The sequence below is a fragment of the Phoca vitulina genome, unplaced genomic scaffold (genome assembly GCF_004348235.1).
Source record: "Phoca vitulina isolate PV1807 unplaced genomic scaffold, GSC_HSeal_1.0 scaffold9, whole genome shotgun sequence".
NCBI lineage: Eukaryota > Metazoa > Chordata > Mammalia > Carnivora > Phocidae > Phoca > Phoca vitulina.
The window spans coordinates 49,619,841-49,635,199 of record NW_022589712.1 but is presented as its reverse complement, the minus strand read 5'-3'; the positions used below and the strand labels follow the sequence as shown (position 1 = coordinate 49,635,199).

General features: G+C 38.3%; 1 protein-coding gene across 1 annotated transcript in view; it reads left to right on the top strand.

Annotated features, from left to right (window-relative positions):
- The window catches only part of SLC16A10 (solute carrier family 16 member 10), a 113,197-nt gene that overhangs the window by 54,851 nt on the left and 42,987 nt on the right, over positions 1-15,359 (top strand). The gene's annotated exons all lie outside the window — the stretch shown is intronic.

Below are 15,359 nucleotides of genomic sequence, written 5' to 3'. Positions count from 1 at the left end.
TTGGCTCAGGTCATGATCCCAGAGTCCTGGGATCGAGCCCCACATCAGGCTCCCTGCTCGGCAGGAGGCCTGCTTCTCCCTCTCCCACTCCCCCTGCTTGTGTTCCCTTTCTCACTGTTTCTCTCTCTGTCAAATAAATAAATAAAATCTTAAAAAAAAAAAAAGACAAATCTGAAAGCAGTGCCATCAGGGGCCTGTGTGATCTGACCGAGTTCACAGGTTCCAGGTCTGGCCTAATCTAAGGGTAACATGGAGAGTACACTGCACAATTTCCCCATCTTTAAATGTCATTGCTTTCAACAGGGCTTTTGATAAGAGCTGCCCAGGAGTTTAGGACTTGTACTGTGGGTATTTTATTTTGAATTACACTGGATTCATCTCCTTTAGAGATCAAACTAGCAGCCTGTCAGGTCGGCATCCTCTCGTGGAGATTGAGAAACCTGAGCAGACTCAGTTAGCTGTATGACTGGCACACTGCATTATGGCTGTGGGCTGCAGGGTTTTATCTTCTACTTTGAACTATGGTAAGGTTAGAAAATGTTCATTACTTTTTTCTTTTTAAAGATTTTATTTATTAGAGAGCACAAGTGAGGAGGAGATGGAGAAGCAGACTCCCTGCTGAGCAAGGAGCCTGACACGGGGCTCCATCCCAGGACCCTGGGATCATGACCTGAGTCAAGGCAGATGCTTAACCGACTGAACCACCCAGGCACCCCAAATGTTCATTACTCTTAGTGTGAGTTTCAATAAATCGGAGTGAGAACTTTGCATTAGAGGCTGCAATTGTCAACCTAAGTTAAGAGTGGGAAGAACAAAACCCACAAACTCAACTATCTGTGTACTAGGCTTTGAATTTCTGAGAGCTGTAAATTAAAGATGAACCTGTCTGCAGCCATGAACAACTTTGTCCATTTTACCTCAGTGGTCTGTACAAGTGTTATTATTTTCTATGTATGCCATGACCTGGAAATATTGGAAAGTGAACATTTGGATATTCATCCAAAGCGAAGTGTTGCTTTAAAGTTCTTTATTTACAGAATCTTGATACTATCAGCAGAAAAATATTGTTATTTGGAGAAGTGATTCCTCTTAAAGCATAAGTTCATTTCTCCTTTTACTTGTGTAACTATTTGAGGTGAAAAATAGGAGATTCTGAGATTTTCACTGTGGGAATGAAAGGTTACAGACAAGCAATGGAGAAGGCTAGGATGATTTATGTGATAATGGATTAGGGTTGTAGGAATTGATATGAATTTGTTTAGTTTAATGTAGATCTGGATGGTTACGTATAGGAAGTATTTATAGAAATAGGTATATACATGGGTTGATGTACATACATGCATTACCTAGCTCTGTGACATGAGAGGGCCTAGAAACATAGCAACAAGCACACTAAGCACCCAGGTCTTGATTTCTAATACCATTCTCTGAAAGGAACCAGGGCTCTTTACAGAAGTGGCTGATTCTAGGACTGGGGCAGAAAATATATAAAATGAGCCTGGAGTATCTCACAGTACCTGCAAGCCAGGAAGTGCTCAAAAAACAAAGCAAAATCCACAAAAAAACCTCCTCCACAATATTTGGGGTACGTCAAAGGGTCACAGGAGCCAACTGAAAGAGTTTCCAACGGCCAACAAAATAAATAGGTAGTATTGGATTGTAAGTCAAAGTATAAAATAAATACCCATTGGTCCATACTTATATAAATAAATGATTGAGCAAATAAGTAAATGTGGGAGAATAGACAAATCTCCTGTGCAGAATTCCAAATAATTTATGTAGATAGATACTTTGTCCTCAAGGAAGTACAGCATAATTCCCTACCCCTTAAGTATGGATTGTGCTTGGTGACTTCCAAGAATGCAGTATGAAAAAGGGGGAAAGAAGGTACACTTTACAGTGGAGAAACCTGACAAATACTACCTCATCCAGGTGATGAAGGTTAATATCAAAAGTGATGTCATATTGTGATACTATGTATTCTTGATATGATGTGATTAAATGGCACTTTACTTCTGTGGTCTTCCTTCCCCAAAACTCCTAACTGTAGTCTAAGCATGAGAAAAATATCAGACAAATCCCAACTGAGGGACAGTCTACAAAATACCTGATCAGTACTCCCCGATACTGTCAAGGTCTTCAAAAACAAAAGTCAGGCAAACTGTCAGTCAGGAGGAGCCTAAGGAGACATGATGCCTAAATATAAAGTGGCATCCTAGAACGGGCATTAAGTAAAAACTAATGAAATATGAATAAAGTATGGACTTTGTATAGACTGAATAATGTATCAATGTTCATTAATTGTGACAAATCTACCGTAATAATGTAAGATGTAATAGGTGAAACTGGATGTGGAGTATATGGGCACTCTCTGTACTGTTTTCACAACTTTTCTATAAACCTAACATTATTCTAAAAAGTTTACTTTTAAAAAAGTAGAGAAGACAAGGGTGGCTGGGTGGCTCAGTTGGTTGAGCATCTGACTCTTGGTTTTGGCCCAGGTCATGATCTTAAGTTTGTGGGATTGAGCCCTGTGTGGGGCTCCCCGCTGAGTGCGGAGTCTGCTTCTCTCCTCCTTCCTCTCCCTCTGCCCCTCCCTCCACTCATGCTCCCTCTCTCTATAAAATAAATAAGTCTTTAAAAAATAAAAAGAAGTCTCAAGTTTTTATCTTACTGTTGAGATAAGACTTGGGTATTTTTATTTGAGAATGGGGTTTCCAAGAGTTGTAGATACGAGTTAGCCATGCAGAATCAGTGAAACCATAAAATAGAACCTCAAACTACCTGTAGTTTTAAGGCAGATAGATGCCACAGCAAGTGTTAGAACTATGCTCCTAACTGCCAGCACCTGGGAACTTAAAGGTTCCCCCCCCCCCCAGAAAAAGTCTTTCTCATCTGTGAGCACCATGAAATCGCTACACAGAAGTGATGCCTCCATCGCTTCCGGTTAAAAGCTCTTCTATTGTTATTTGATATATTTTTAATTCAATGTTTTGAATATTTATTTAAATATATATTTGATGTTTTAACAGAACTGTTAATGATATAATGTGAAGAGAAGCTTTAATTCCAGAGCAGTGGAATATATGGGATTTGAAGATTTCAATTTTGCCAGAATAGTCTGTCATTTTTATAGTGAGCTTTATAAATGGAAGGAGTTTGAAATTGTTTTCCCTATGTTAGCCCTTTAAAAAAACACAAAAAAACATTTGAATGAGAGAGCACAAGTGGGAGGGACAGACGGAGAGGGAGAGGGAATCTCAAGCAGACTCTACACTGAGCTTGGAGAACTACGCGGGCTCGATCTCCCGACCCAAGAGATCATGACGTGAGCTGAAACGAGCTGACTGCTCAACCCACTGTGCCAACCAGGCACCCCATATGTTAGCCCTTTTTTTTTTTTTTTTTTTAAGATTTTTATTTATTTATTTGACAGAGAGAGAGAGAGGCAGTGAGAGAGGGAACACAGCAGGGGGAGTGGGAGAGGGAGAAGCAGGCTCTCTGCTGAGCAGAGAGCCCGATGCGGGACTCGATCCCAGGACCCCGGGATCATGACCTGAGCCGAAGGCAGATGCTTAACGACTGAGCCACCCAGACACCCCTGTTAGCCCTTTTTAATAAAGTTATTCTACCTCCTCTGGTATTCTAGAGGACTACTTGTGAGGAACCTTTGAGGATCTGAAAACTAACTTTATGTATCTTTTTTTATTCAATATTTCAAACAAACAGAAAAATGTAGAGAATAATACAACAAATGTATGTTCTATATAACTACTACTCAGTACTCAGATTCTAATATTTTTTCCTTTTTAAAATGTAAAATATTAGACTCAATTGTAGTCACCTGTGTACCCCCTTCTTTATTTCTAATCTTCACCTATGCCTTCCCAGAAGGTAATCACTGTGCTGAATTTGCTTTTATTATTCCCATCATGTATTATACTACATGTGTGAGTCTGTATTCCATTAGATATTAACACCAACATTTCTTCATTCTAATGCTGATGGGCATTTAGGTTGTTGCCATTTTTTTACTATTACCAACAACGTTTCAGTGAACATTCTTAATCAGGTCTTCTTGTGCACATGTATAAAATTTCTCTGAAGTACATAACTGGGAGTGGAATTGTTAGAATGTGGAGTATGCATGTCCTTGGCTTTCCTAGATGTTGCCAAATTGTTATTCATAATGGTTATTTCAATTGATGTTGGTATGCACAGGAGTTCCCATTTTCCCATAGCCTCACTAAAACTTGGTATGGTCAGACTTCTTATTTGCCAAATTATGGTCTGTTATTATTCTCTTAATTTGCATTTTTCTGATTACTAATGAGCATCTTTGTAAATGTGAATTGGCTATTGGGTTTTCTTTTCTGTGTATTGCCTCTGAACTCTTTTGCCCATTTTTCTATTGGGTTGTCTTTTTTCCTATTGATTTATAATCTATCTTTATAAATGCAAATGATAATAATTTACTACTTATATGCCCTGCCGTGATCTCCCATCCTGTGGCTCATTTCTTTTTGCTTTGGTTCTAGTGTCCTTTTTTGCATAGGAATTGTAAATTTTATCCATATTTTTCTTCATGGTTTGTGCCTATGACTGGAAATACTTTTCTATCATGAGTTCAAGATATTTTGGTGGGGGGCACCTAGGTAGCTCAGTTGGTTAAGCGACTGCCTTCAGCTCAAGTCATGATCCCGGAGTCCCAGGATCGAGCCCCACGTCGGGCTCCCTACTCAGTGGGGAATCTGTTTCTCTCTCTCCCTCTGCCCCTCCCCCTGCTCCTTCTCTCTCACTCACTTTTTCTCTCTCTCTCTCAAATAAATAAATAAAATCTTTTTTCAATTTTATTTTTTATTTTTTTTTAAGATTTTATTTATTTATTTGACAGAGAGGGGGAGCGGGAGAGGGAGAAGCAGGCTTCCTGCAGAGCAGGGAGCCCAATGCGGGGCTCAATTCCAGGACCGTGGGATCATGACCTGAGCTGAAGGCAGATGCTTAATGACTGAGCCACCCAGGCACCCCTGTTTCATAGTGTTTTTTTAATGAAAATATTATTTTATTAATTTCTTTGAAAGTTCTAAACATACTCATTTTGGAGTGGTAGTCACACTGGTCTACAGAATTAATTTCATCTGGAGTGACTGCTAATTGGTAATTTGTTGGTAGTTTGTTGGCATGGGACTGGCTTCAATTTTTTGAATTTGAGTTTACAGAATCATTCTGAGTGGGAAGTATATTGGTTTTTTTTTTTTTTTTTTTTTTAAGATTTTATTTTTTTGAGAGAGAGAGACAGAGCGAGCATGAGAGAGGGGAGGGTCGGGAGGGTCAGAGGGAGAAGCAGACTCCCTGCCGAGCAGGGAGCCTGATGCGGGACTCGATCCAGAGACTCCAGCATCATGACCTGAGCCGAAGGCAGTCGCTTAACCAACTGAGCCACCCAGGCGCCCGGAAGTATATTGTTTTGTTTGATTCCCTCCTTCCTCACCCTCCCTCTCTAATGGGTCTTCTCTGGGCTCGCTAAATTCCCAGTTTAGAACAAGGTCTTTTAAGCTTCTTGTTCCACAGTAACACTAAAAATCTCGCAGACCAGCCAGAGAGCCAGTTGGGACCTTGTTTCAGGCCTACTCATGAGGCTGAGGCTGTATCCTCCCTTCCCCTGGAGGCTTGTAGGATTCTAAATCTTTAATCTGGATAGAAATCACTAAATTCCCAGTCTTGCCTCCAGTCTCCTTTTTAAAAGGTGTGGGGGCATTCCAGTTCTGGCCTTTGTCAGTGAGCTTTGCTTTCTTCTGTCTCACAGGGAGTACTTTTAGTCCTCTTAACAATGGCCAATGCCTGCTTCTAGACCTGGACTCCAGAAAGCAGGCCCAACTTAGCCTATCCCTTTTTGCAGGTAGTCTGTAGCCCATGACTAGGTCTTTTTTGAATCATTTAAAAAATATATATGTATATTCTAATTGTATCTAATTGTATCTAACTGTATCACTTTGTGTTTGGAACAGAGGATGATGCGTGGAACTGTGAATTCACTGGATTTTGTCTTAATTTAGCTAGATTGTGAGCTTCTTCAGGAAGGGATAACTTTTTATCCACAACTTCAAACATAGTGCCTGGCTGTGTGTGCCTTGTGGGTGTTTTTTAATGAAGGACTCTTGGGCATGTCTTCTTTATTCTGAATTTTTTTTTAAAAAGATTTTATTTATTTGAGAGAGCGAGAGCACACAAGCAAGGGGGAGTGGCAGAGGGAGAGGAAGAAACAGGCTACAACTAGGACCCTGGGTTCGTGACCTGAGCCGAAGGCAGACGCTTAACCGACTGAGCCACCCACGAGCCCTGGGCATGTCATCTTATTTGTGTTTCCAACCTGGATATTTAGTTTGAATCCCACCAAAGTTATATAACCTTGGCAAGTTGCCTAGGACCCATAATCTCTTTTCCCTCATCTTTATTTTTATTTATTTATTTATTTATTTATTTTAAGATTTTATTTATTTATTTGACAGAGAGAGGGAACACAAGCAGGGGGAGCGGGAGAGGGAGAAGCAGGCTTCCCGCCGAGCAGGGAGCCTGATGTGGGGCTCGATCCCAGGATCCTGGGATCAGGACCTGAGCTGAAGGCAGACACTTAACGACGGCCACCCAGGCGCCCCTTTCCCGCATCTTTAAAATGAAGATAATACCTCACAGGATTGCCCGAGGAGCTAATGACAATTCTGTGCAGGTGCTTTCCATGGATTAGGAGATATCCCAGAAATGTTCTCTTTTCCATCTGTCTCAACCCCACCCTCATTGGTGATTAACACTTTTCCTGGCATTTGTTGTTGGATATAGTGTTCTATAAATGTCAGGTTAAAATGGTTTATAGTGTCCTCAGAATTTTATATTTTAATGATTTTTTTGGTCTTCTTATTTCTACTACCGAGACAGATGTGCTAAATATACAGCTGTGATTGTGGATTTGTCTAGTTCTGTTAGGTTTGTTTTATGTGTTTGTTTTTTATGACATCTATTTTTTGTTGTTGAAATCTTCCATATGGGTTCATTTCTTAATCAGCATTATAGAGGTATAATTTATATGTAATAAACTGTATGTTTAAAGTATGTAATTAGATGAGTTTTGTCATATGTATATACCAGTGAAACCACTACTACAGTCAAGCTAATGAACATAACCATCACCCTCAAAGGTTTTTTTGTGCCCCTTGGTAATCCCTCTTCTAGCTTCTTCCCTCCTCCAGGTAAACACTGATGTGCTTCCTGTCACTATAGATTAATTCATATATTAGAATTTTATATAAATGGAATCATACTTTATGTACTCTTGATCTTCTTTCACTGAGTGTGATTATTTTGGTATTCATCCATGTTGTTGTATTTATCAGGAGTTCACTCCTGTTTATGTTGCTGGGTTGTGTTCCATTATATGAATATACCTTACTTTGTTTATATAGTCACTTATTTCTGAACACTTAGATTCTTTCTAGTTTTTGACTGTTAAAAATAAAGCAGCTATAAATGTCTGTATGCAAGTTTTTGTATACTTGTTTTTCTTAGGTAAATACCTAGGAGTGGAATGGCTGGGTCATATGATAGGGGTAGTTTAACTTAAAAAAAAAATTCCTAAACTGATTTCCAAAGCGATTGAACAATCTTATATTCCTAGTAGCAGTGTGTGATGGTTCCAGTTGCAGGTTCCAGTTGCTCTATGTCCTCCCCAGCACTTGTATGATTAGTCCTTTTCATTTTAGCCATTCTAATAGGCGTGTGTGGTTTTTCATTATTTTTTTAAAATAAATTTATTTATTTATTTGGATGTAGTGTTCCATGATTCATTGTTTGCGTATAACACCCAGTACTCCATTCAATACATGCCCTCTTTAATACCCATCACCAGGATTCATTATTTTTTAAATTTATATTTCCCTTATGACTAATGATGTTGAGCATCTTTTCATATGCATATTTTCCACTTATATATCTTTTTTGTCAAGTGATTTTTCAGATCTTTACCAATTTTTTAATTGGGCTGTATGCTTTTTATTGGGTTTTAAGAATTCTTTATATAATCTAGATATAAGTTCTTTATTAGGTGCATAATTTGCAGATCTTTCTGCCCAGTTTGTGGCTTGTCTTTTCATCCTCTTAACAGTGTCTTTCCATATCAGATAAAGGGCTAGTATCCAAAATTTACAAAGAACTTATCAAACTCAACGCCCAAATAACAAATAATCCAATCAAGAAATGGGCAGAAGACATGAACAGACATTTCTGTGAAGAAGACATACAAATGCCAACACACACATGAGAAAATGCTCAACATCACTCAGCATCAGGGAAATACAAATCAAAACCACAATGAGACACCACCTCACACCAGTCAGAATGGCTAAAATTGACAAGTCAGGAAACAACAGATGTAAGGATACAGAGAAAGGGGAGCCCTCTTATACTGTTGGTGGGAATGCAAGCTGGTGCAGCCACTCTGGAAAGCAGGATGGAGGTTCCTCAGAAGTTTGAAAATAGAGCTACCCTATGACCTAGCAATTGCACTACTGGGTATTTACCCCAAAGATACAAATGTAGTGATCCGAAGGGGCACCTGCACCCCAATGTTTACCACAGCAATGTCCACAATAGCCAAACTGTGGAAAGAGCCCAGAAGTCCATTGACAGATGAATGGATAAAGAAGATGTGGTGTATATGTATATATATTTATATACACACATATACATATATATGTGTGTGTATATATACATATATATGTATATATGTATACACACACACACAATGGAATGCTACTCAGCCATCAAAAAAATATGAAATCTTGGCATTTGCAACAACGTGGATGGAACTGGAGGGTGTTATGCTGAGTGAAGTAAGTCCATTAGAAAAAGACAATTGTTAGATGATCTCACTCATATGTGGAATTTAAGAAACAAAACAGAGGATCATGGGGAAGAGAGGAAAAAATAAGACGAAATCAAAGAGGGAGACAAACCATAAGAGACTCTTGAGCACAGGAAACAAACTGAGGGTTGGTGGAGGGGAGAGAGGTGGGGGGATGGGGTAACTGGGTGATGGACATTAAGGAAGGCACGTGATGTAATGAGCACTGGGTATTATATAAGACTAATGAACCACTGACCTCTACCTCTGAAACCAATAATATATGGTAATTGAATTTGAATAAATTTTTAAAAAAGTGTCTTTCAAAGAGAAGTTCTTAGTTTTAATGACGTTTACTTTATGGAGTGTTTTTAATATTGTATTTAGGAAATCTTTGCCTAACCCAAGGTCACAAAGATTTCCTCCAGTGTTTTCTTCTAGAAGTTTCATAGTTTTCAGCTTCACATTTAAGTTTTATCTATTTTGAAGTAATTTTAAAATATTGTGTAAAGTAGGGATCAAATTTTATTGCTTCCTATATTACTGAAGCTCTGTTATTGAGTGTATATAAATTTATCATTGTTATATCTTCCTGATGCATTGACACTTTTATCATTATAAAATGTTTCAGAATTTTGTTTCTAGTAATACTTGTTTTATTAATCTGTTTTGTCTAAAACAAGTAGAGCCGCTCCAGCCTTCTTAGGGTTATTTACCTGGCATATTTTCCCCCATCTTTTTATTTTCAATTGATTTGTATATTTGTATTTAAAAGCATCTCTTTAAACAGGATATAATTGGTTCTTGTTTTTTTTTTAATCTAGTCAGATAATCTTTGCCATTTGATTAGAATCTTTTGTCTACTTTTATTTAATGTAATTACTGATATGGTCATATTTAGGTCTGACATTTTGCTATTTGTTTTCTATTTGTCGCATCTGTTTTTTGTTCTTCTGTTCCTTCTCTTCTGCCTTAACCATTAATCAAAGAATTTTAGTAATCTATCTTAATTTCTCGGTTGACCATTTAGCTATATCTCTTTGCATTATTTTTTAATGCTTTCTGTGGGGATTATAATCTGCATCTTTAAGCTACCCAAATGCATCTCAAGTTAATACAGCATTGCTTCAGGTGAAATATAGGAAACCTGCAATAGTATATAACATTTATCTTCATTTTTAGTGTTGTTATCGTATACTACATCTACATACAGTGTTATAATTTGCTTTAAACAGTCATATAAGTTTTTATAAATAAATTATATGGAAAAAGCATGTACATGTGTATTTCAGTCCTTCCTTTGCACCCAAGTTGTCAGCTGGTATCATTTCCCTTCAGCCGGAACCAGTCTCTTTAGTATTTCTTGTAGGGGAAGTTTCCTAGTGACACATTCTCTGTTTTTATTATCTAAAAATGTTCTTATTTTATCTTCATTTTTTTGAAGGATAGTTTAGCTGGATATAGAATCCTTGGTTGACAGTTTTTCATCTTTCAGCACATTGAATATGACAGTTCCACTGTCTTCTGTCCTCCATTATTTCTTATGAGTTGCCAACTGATAATGGTATCATTGTTTTCCTTGGATATAATAGATCATTTTTTTCTTTTGCTGCTTTCAAAATTTTCTCTTTGTCTTTGGCGTGAAGTTTCTGATGTGATTAGGAGTGGTTTGCTAAGAGGTTCTTTGAGCTTCTTAGATCTGTAAGTTAATGTTTTTCACAAAATTTGTGATTTTGGGGGGTCCATTAATTATTTCTTTGTATATGTTTTCTGCTCCTTTCTCTTTTTCCCTTCTAGGACTTCAGTTGTACATATGTTGGGCCTTTTGATTTTTGTCTCACAGATCTCTAAGACTCATTCTTATTTAATATCTTATTCACTATTTTTTTCTCTCTTCTTGATATTGGCTATTTCCTGTCTTCAGATTTCCATATTCTTTTTTTTTTTAAAGATTTTATTTATTTATTTGTCAGAGAGAGAGAGAGAGAGCACACAGGGAGCAGCAGGCAGAGGGAGAAGCAGGCTCCTCACTCAGCAAGGAGCCCGATGCAGGACTTGATCCCAGGACCCTGGGATCACGACCTGAGCCGGAGGCAGATGCTTGACTGACTGAGCCACCCAGGCGTCCCCAGATTTCCATATTCTTTTTTATCTTTTGTTATCAATCTGCTAGTGAACCTATGAATGCATTCTTCAGTTATTGGCTTTTCACCCCTAGAGTTTCCTTTTCTTTTGTGGTTTCCATTTCACTGTTGAGATTCCCTATCTGCACACTCACTAAGACTATACTTTATATTTAATTATTTGAAAATGTTATCCTTCTATACTTCTAACATGTTTATAATAAACATTCTGAAATCTTTGCTAAATGCAATATCTAGCCCATTCAGCGTCAATTAATATTACTTATTTCTTTCAATGTCTAATAATCTTAGGTTGAAACACATATATTGTAGATATATTTTGAAGTAAGGCTCTGATTCTGTTGTGTTCTTCCAAGGATTATTGAGTTTTTGTTCCTAGTAGGCAGTTAGCTTGCCTAGACTCAAACTGCAAACTGTCACTCCATGATGTGCAGCAGGTGATAATCTCTGTTCAGTTCTTACAGCTTCTAGCTGCTGCTTTTCTTTTTCTCTAGCTGCTACTTTTCTTTAGTCTGGCCTCTAACTAGCCTATCCAGCACCTGTATAGTTTGTTGATTCTCAAAAAAACCCACAGACTTAAAATTTTTAATTCTTTCAGTTTCAGCTTTTCAAGGATAAACTCTCCTCCACCTTCTGACTGTTTTAGACATTTTCCTGTGTTTAAATACTTTTTTTTCCAACACACACATTATAATTGTTCTCTGCAGGAGGGTTTGCTTGACCACTTTACTCTGATTCTATTAACAGAAGTTGATGGCAAATAATTTTTTTTTTTTTTAAAGATTTTATTTATTTGACAGAGTACAAGCAGAGGGAGAGAGAGGGAGAAGCAGGCTCCCTGCTGAGCAAGGAGCCTGATGTGGGACTCGATCCCAGGACCCTGGCATCATGACCTGGGCCGAAGGCAGCCGCTTAACTGACTGAGCCATCCAGGCGTCCCGGCAAATAATTTTTTTAAGGATTTATTTATTTTAGAGAGTGTGCACGTGTGAGTGGTGGGGAGAGGCAGAGCAAGAGAGAGAGTCTCGAGCAGACTCCCTGCTGAGCATGGAGCAAAACACAGGGCTCAGTCTCACAACCCTGAGATCATAACCTGAGCCAAAATCAAGAGTTGGACGCTCAACTGACTGAGCCACCTAAGTGCCTCAAAAGCAAATAATTTAAAAACCACTCCTTAGTTGAAATATAACTACCAAATAAAATTTAGGATGGCAATGAAATGGTCAAGTCAAGTACAGTCTACTCATTCTTGAATTTTTGTGTAGTTTCCAGACAGCTCTGTGCCCCAAGAGTCATTGGGACTTTGTTAAATAATATTTTGCATTTTAATCTCAGTTTTGTATACTATTGTTGCATTTTATTTGAAGCTATTAGACCAATGTTGAAATATTACAGAGCAAAGATGTCTTGAAAGAGGCCAAGATCAAGTGGAAATGGGGGTTGGAGCTACCAAAAAAGGGCAAAAGAATATCAACCTTAAACGAACTATAGTAGTTCTTCCCTTTGAGTATTTTCAATTGTAAACACTTTGTGCTTGCAGTCATTTACATCTGCATAATTATAACACCTTTATTTTACTTAATATGCAGGAAAATCTTTTTTTATTTTTTAAAGCTTTTATTTATTGAGAGCGAGAGCATGAGGAAGGGGGGAGGGGCAGAGGGAGAGGTGAAGCAGGCTCCCTGCTGAGCAGGGAGCCCTACACAGGGCTCAATCCCAGGACCCTGGGATCATGATCTGAGCTGAAGACAGACGCTTAACCGAATGAGCCACCCAGGCACCCCTGCAGGAAAGTCTTCTTCTGTATTAAACCCAACACTTCCTTTGAGTGATGTGCATCACTTTGGCCATATACTGAGAGCTGAGGATTGATTCTTGGTAGGAAACAGGATCTGAATGGGAAAATTGGAAAGCTTCCTGGTGTTTTTGAAAAAGATTCCCCAACGTGCCCTTTCCTGGATGTCTCTCTCTCTAATATCACACACACGTATACAAACATATTCTAAAGACTTTATTATACATTTTTTGACATCTGTATCTCTTAAGGCAGTTATTATATTCCATGTGGTGTTTTGATTGGACTTTTGTTTGCATATATGGTACTAGATTGAAAATTATTGGAAGGTAGAGAAATCTCTTGGTTGTTTTTATATTATCAACAGCCTAGGATAGTGCCTTGAAGGAAATGGCACTTTTAATAGGAAGGGAGAGAGTGTTGCTATTCCATAACTTAAATAGCACCTCTTCCATTGAAAAAGATTTGTTTTCAGGGCACCTGGGTGCCTCAAATGGTTAAGCATCTGCCTTTGGCTCAGGTCATGATCTCAGGGATTGAGATTGAGCTGGGATTGAGCCCCGCATCAGGCTCCCTGCTCAGCAGGGAGTCTGCTTCTCCCTCTCCCTCTACTACTCCCGCTGCTTGTGCTCTCTCGCTCTCAAATACATAAATAAAATCTTAAAAAAAAAAAAAAAAGATCTGTTTTCTCAACAATAATAGGAAACCCTGTGCAGGTGTTTGGTTGAATTCCATCAAGGGACTGGGCTAGTTTGCTTTATTTAATTAGTTTGTTTGTTTAGTTAGTTAGGTTAGTCACCATATAGTACTTCATTAGTTTTTGATGTAGTGTTCCATGATTCATTGTTTGCGTGTTTTTTAAATAAAAATTTTACCATGCTGGGTATAGTGACTATGTACTTCAGTTTCTCAATTGTTAAATGAACTTAATAGGAGTACCTACCTACAGAGGTTTGGGGATTAAATGAGATCATCTCTGAGTATACAAATACATTACCTCAAAACTTTATTGAGTTTTTATTAATAATAATCACAGACTTCACAGTCTTTCATAGTGAAAGACAATAGCAGTCTTTTATTTTTATGATGTGTATCATAACCCATAAGACCTTGCATTCTCTGGGCTGCCATGTTAAAACTTTGTAAAAGCTAGAAATTTTATGAGTTAACAATGGCAAGTAACTATTCATTTAAGAATTAGATTCTTCTTGAATTTGATCAGAAGATGGACCTAACTTCATCTGTTGCTGATTATTATCATAACAGAATGTGCTGTTGGGATTTTAGCCAAGACACTAAGGTACAATAGTGTGAAATTCAAAAGTGACATATTTCAAGAACCAATTAGAGGCTCTAAAACACATAAGAAGGACACTTATGGGTCAAGGAAGAACATTTTGTGAGGATTCTTCCACAAAATTACGCTATGGCTTCTTTTATCGCATGGGAGAAGTAGAGGTGCATGCTCTCTCGCTTGATATCTAGTGAGGGGAACTTGAGAGGGACCATTTAGAGATTTAAAGAGTTCTCTTCAGTTAGGGGGACCAGAGGACTGGGGTCTGAATCCCCTAAAAAATCCAACAAGGAGAGAACTATAGCTGGCTAACTGCTCCCATCGGCAAAGCTATCCAGGAGGTGATTGTGTTGGAATTTGTCTACACTCCCACATGTGTCAGGGCAAAGCAATATGAATGTTTCCTGTACCTCAGAGGCAGGCCTAGTGCAGGAGAGGGGCAGTCTGGAGCTGTTTTGATTCCTGCCCAGATACACTGCCTACAAGGACAATGAAGCTACAACAGTTGGGTTTTTAAGTAACAGCAAGAAAGCCAGGAGGAAAATGAATTATTCTTGTCAGTGGAGCCAGAAGGTCTCTGAGGTGAGACTCTGAAGAACCCACAAAAGTGCATCTGAGAAGAGAGTCAGCTTCAAACATGATCCGACAGGTCTTTTGGCAGGACCACTTATGATGGCGTCTGCCTTCCTTGTCCCAGCTTCTCTCTTCCCCATCCCTGCTGTAGAGAGTATGGCAGCAAGGGAAGGGGGGAAGAGGTCATGAAAAGGGACAAAGCTGGGGTTGGGGAAAAAAGGTAGGTGTTAGATCCTCTTTCAAGATCAGCAGACTCAGGGGGAGTGACTTGCCTAAGGAGATATTGTAGGGCCAAGGGATTTGGACCTAAATCTGTTTGTTGTTTAGCCCATATTTACTTAGGTCCCATTCGTTTTTTATACTTTCTAAGAAGAATTTATAGACTTAATATCTTGTGAGATCACTCATTTCTTTGGTAGAAAATTACCCTAATTTGTATTCAGTATTTATTTCTCTTTTTTTGGTTCCCTTTTGTTGTAGTTTTTACAGAGTCAGACAGGAAATTATGACTTCTGATTCTTAAGGGTTTTTTTTTTTTGTGAAAGATAACATACTTACAGAAAAAAAGGAAAAAGTGTGTATGTGGTTTCATAAATAAAGTGATACCCAGAAACTATTATCCAGGTCAACAAATAGTCTACCTGTGTATGTCTTGATTCC